The following is a 5,111-nucleotide window of genomic DNA, read 5'->3' on the forward strand; positions in this document are numbered from 1 at the left end:
TCAAATTACACTTGAACCACAGCATCTTACACTTCCCTTTAAAGAAGATTAAAAGTTAGCATCTAGGCCATCTCCTTGATACATCTGAGGTCAGGCCCATAACAAGTGATATTTCTAAATTTTAAACCAAATTGCAATAAAAATGACAGAGCAGATAATGCATTGCGGCGCAATGGCTCAGTGGTTAGCACTGCTGCCTCACAGCTCCAGAGACCCAGATTGAATTCCAGCCTCAGGTGACTGTCTGTGTGGAGTTTGCACATTCTCCCCGTGTCTGCATGGGTTTCCGCCGGGTGCTCCAGTTTCCTCACACAGTCTAAAAATGTGCAGGTTAGGTCAATTGGCCATGTTAAATTGACCATAATGTGCAGGCTAGGTAGATTAGCCATGTGGAATATAAGGTTACAGGGGTAGACGGTGGGTGCTCTTCAGAGAGTTGGTGTGGACTTGATGGGCCATACACTGTAGGGATTCTATGAAATTGCAGTTGTAGCATGTTGGGTTGGAGGATAACAGACTGATCCTCAATAACTACATTCACAATAAATGTTTGCAGCACAAAGACCTTTGACTCAGAGCTCAGCCTGAGCCCAAACATCAGTGTTTAATGCATTAAGGGAAAGTTACCCCATTTGTCATTTTGTCCCAGGATGCAGTCTCACCCCTTGGGATAGGTATCTCGGATTTGGCCATTGTCAGGGTCAGAAAGGCGTGAACCAGACAAGCAATGGGGTTACAGAGGGTATCATTAGCAGAACATCAGCCTTTCCAATTGTGCTGAGCCTTTCCAATTCTTGCAGCTTTTGTGGACAAGAGCAGGAAGAAGGAATGAACTGACCGTGTCACTAGTGCCACAGTGCAGATGGTCAGTCAGGTTGGGGAGTAACAAGGAATGCAGTGGTGGAAGGGCATAGTGTAGTCGGGGAATAGATTGCCATCTACAGCCAAGAGTGAGAGTCTTGAAGGCAGTCTTGCATGTTCAGTGCTAGATTTAAGGACATCTCCTCATGCCTGGAGACAAACCTGTTATGGGAGGGGTGTGATCAGTTGTCTGGGTTGATATTGGTACCAATGGCATCAGTCAAGCTAAGAATAGAGGTTCTTCCGAGAGTCTATGAGGGTCTGGTGGCTAAAAGGTAATCATCTCTGGATTACTACTTAATCAATGGACAAATTTATGCAGGATAAACAAAATCAGAGTGTTGAATGAGTGACTGAAAGACTAGTGTGGGAGAAATGGGTTTTGATTTATGAGGCACTGGCAGTGGTACTGAGGAATCAGGGAGGTATCTAGGGCAGCACAGTGATTAGTACTGCTGCCTCACAGTGCAAGAGAGGGAGCTTCAATTCTAGCCTCGGGCAACTCTCTGTGTGGAGTTTACACATTCTGCCTATATTTGCATGGGTATCCTCTGGATCCTCCAGTTTTCTCCCACAGTCCCAAGATGGGCAGATCAGCTGGATTGGGCCATGCAACATAGTGTTCAGGGGTGTGTAGGTTAGGTGTTTTAGCCATGGGAAATGCATGGTTATAGGTTAAAGGGATGGGTTGGGGTGGGATGCTCTTTGAGGGTTGGTGTGCATTTGTTGGGCTGAATGGTCTCTTTCCACACTGTGGGAATTCTGTGAATGAATTCTATAAATAAATTGGCCATACAGTCCAGGAATGTGCAGGCTAGGTGGACCAGCCATGGAAAATGCGGGGACTGTCCCACTGAAATGGATCACTCTGTTAGTAGGGTGCATCTGAGTGGGATGCTGTTTGGAGGGTTGATGCAGACTCAATGGGCTGAATGGCCTGCTTCCACACTCTAGGGATTCTATATTGTCAAGCCTTTACTTAAACCATGCTGGGACCAACGTACTGGTGACTCATATAATTATGGCTGTAGAGAGATCCAGGAGCTTAATAATCAGCTGGATCACCTGAGAGGAGGCTTAAAGCTGGCATTGGACACTAGTCTCAGCAATTGGACAAGTTGGGCCGAATGTCCCCCTTCTGTGCTGTATCATTTCTATTGTTCAATACTTACCACAGAAACTGTCCGTCTCATTTATTAGCGCATTTCGAGAAGGAAATCCTTCTGGTCTGGCCGGATGTGACTCCAGACCTCCAGCAATGTGGTTGACTCTTACCTGCCTTCTGAAATAACCAAGCAAGCCAGGACTTGTTCAAGGGCAATCATGGACAGGCATCAGAGCTGCACTCTTATGACTGTATCCCATTTTAAAAAAAACTTGCAAACCTTTGGGATGAGATATTAAACCAAGGACCTGATTACTTTCTAGAGTGGATTTTTTAAAAATCCCACAGCATTATTTGGAAGAAAAGTAGGGAAATTTTCCCTCACGTTCAAGCCAGTATACATTCCACAACCATGGATCACCAGAAAAAGAGGTGGTCTGACCACTTAGCTCATAGTTGTTGGTGCCACATTGCTGGGCTCTAGTTAGTTATCCCAGTGACTACGTGACCTTAGTGACTACTATTTCAACACACATCACTGAAATAAAATGCTTTGAGATGAGATAGCTTGAGTTTGTGAATGGTGCTGTATAAATGCATCTCTGTCTGTCTTTTCATCTTTACCCTATCGCTCTGAAATGGATTGTGGTGAAAGTGCAGGGGAGTTACAAATAGGGGGCAGTGTGGGGTTTACAAATAGGGGAGGTGGCAGTCTGAGGGGGTTTACATATGGGGGCAGTGTGGGGTTTACAAAAGGGGGCAGTGTGGAGTTTACAAATAGTGGGCAGTCTGAGGGGGTTTACAAATGGGGCAGTGTGGGGTTTACAAAAGGGGGTAGTCTGAGGGATTTACAAATAGGGGGTGAATTGGGGGGGTTACAACTAGGGACAGTGTGGGGGTTACCCACTGAGTTAGTCAGCAAATGATCAATGATAGTGATACACTGACAACCCTGTTGGAAGAATATTTAGGCTTCACCCCTAAACAAAGTTCAGGTTAGAAAGTTAGATCTCATGAGCTGGGGACCAGGTGGTCACTCCTATCACCCTTCCTTTAGGGATGCGGTTCGCCCTTCCACAGGTGCCTAGGCTATGAGGAGGAACATGTTGGACACACATAGACATTCAGACAGCGTATGAAAATGGTGGGATGTCTTCAGCAAGTACAATTCAAGAGTGTGATTCCTCCCAATCTGTGGAATTGTCTGCTAGTAACATTTCACTCCCTGATTTCTCGCCACAACTGCAGCTGCAGATAGCACATTGTCAGACAAAGAGAAAATGGCTCCTGGGGTGAATGTGCATGACAAAAACACACTGGAGAGAAAAGTGGGCATCGGAAATGAGGCAGAAGATTGCAAGTGACGATAGATGGAGAGAAGCTCTTTTGAGGAAGCTGATAAATTTGCAAAGGGTGGGGTTCAGATCCTGAGGGAGGCTGAAAGACAAGAGTATAAGGATGAACAGGATAGAGAGAGTGAAATTTTAAGACAAAGGAGAAGGCCAAGATGATGGAACGACCTGGATAGATGATGGGAAAGTCTGTGAGAGAAGAGTAATGCAGGAGGTTGGAAATTGTAAGCAGATTTCAGGGTCAAGTAGGTTGAAAATTTCCCTCAAGAATAATTGCATTAGTGTGCATCTAGAAGAGATTTTTTTTTCTACAGTAGTCTCTGTGTGTAGATATTTTCTAAACAACTTGTTCAGAGATTTTATTACACACCTCTGGAGTAGGGGGATCTGAACCCAGGCCTCCTGGCTCCTCAGTGGTAGGGACACCACCACAGAAACCCCTCCAAATATCAGTCTAGGATTCTGGATTACAAATCCAACGACTTTACCACTGCACCACACTTGTTCAGCCTTTATATTATGCTAACAATTCTAATGTGTACGAACATCTTTACATAAACTTTTTATGCTCCTTAGATACACATGTGTGCAAATATTAAAGTGGCAGGGAAAGCACTTGCAACTTGCTTAATTCCAGCTCACAGCCGAAATTGACAAAGACACCAATATCAGCAAATTAAAAACAAAGGTTAACACATAGATTCAATGCATCTTACATTAAAAGTCTCTTCCAAAAGATTTGGAGGTGCCGGTTTTGGACTGGGGTGTACAAAGTTAAAAATCACACAACACCAGGTTATAATCCAACAGGTTTATTTGGAAGCACACTAGCTTTCGGAGCTCCTGGTGAAGGAGCAGCGCTCAGAAAGCTAGTGCTTCCAAATAAACCTGTTGGACTATAACCTGGTGTTGTGCAATTTTTAACTTCTTCCAAAAGACAGCACCTTTGACAGATTATTTGCTCTTCATCACATTGCTGTTAGTGAGCATCTGTATTTGTACGAGGGAGTGTTGCGAAGTGCAAATTGCTTGCTGTGCTTCCCACGCTAAAACAGTGACAAACTTAGCAAGTATAATTGTTGTGAAAAGCGGTGTAGGAGGTGTGTGATCTGCAGGTTACACAAAAAATAGTAGTCATGATTTGGAGATGCCAGTGCTGAACTGGGGTGTACAAAATTAAAAATCACACAACATCAGGTTACAGTCCAACAGGTTTCATTGGAAGCACTGGCTTTCGGAGCGCTGCTGACCCACCTGATGAAGGAGCAGCGCTCCGAAAGCTAGTGCTTCCAAATAAACCCGTTGGACTATAACCTGGTGTTATAGAGTCATAGAGATGTACAGCATGAAAACAGACCCTTTGTGTGATTGTTAATGAAAATTGGTGATGTGGTAAACAGCAAGGAGGAAAGCCTTAGGCTACAGGACAATACAGACCGGCTGGTCAGGTAGGAAGTACAATGGCAATTGGAATTTAATACTGAAAAGTAATACATTTTGGAAGGATGAACAAGGCAAAGGTTACAAATTGAATGGGGGGGGACCCAAAAGAAAGCAGAGAATCAGAGAGATCTTGGTGTGCTTGTCCATAGATCCTTTAAAGCAGCAGGGCAGGTGGATAAGGTGGTTAGGAAGACATATGGGATACTTGCCTTTATTTGTCAAGCCAGTGATTACAAAAGCGAGGAGGTTATGACAGAGCTGTTCATGAGGTCAGTTAGGTTTCAGCGAGAATACTGCGTGCAGTTTTGGTCACTTAGATACTCAGTTACAATCAAGGTTAAAAAAAAATG

Source organism: Chiloscyllium plagiosum, chromosome 23, assembly GCF_004010195.1.
Source record: "Chiloscyllium plagiosum isolate BGI_BamShark_2017 chromosome 23, ASM401019v2, whole genome shotgun sequence".
In the NCBI taxonomy this organism is placed as follows: domain Eukaryota; kingdom Metazoa; phylum Chordata; class Chondrichthyes; order Orectolobiformes; family Hemiscylliidae; genus Chiloscyllium; species Chiloscyllium plagiosum.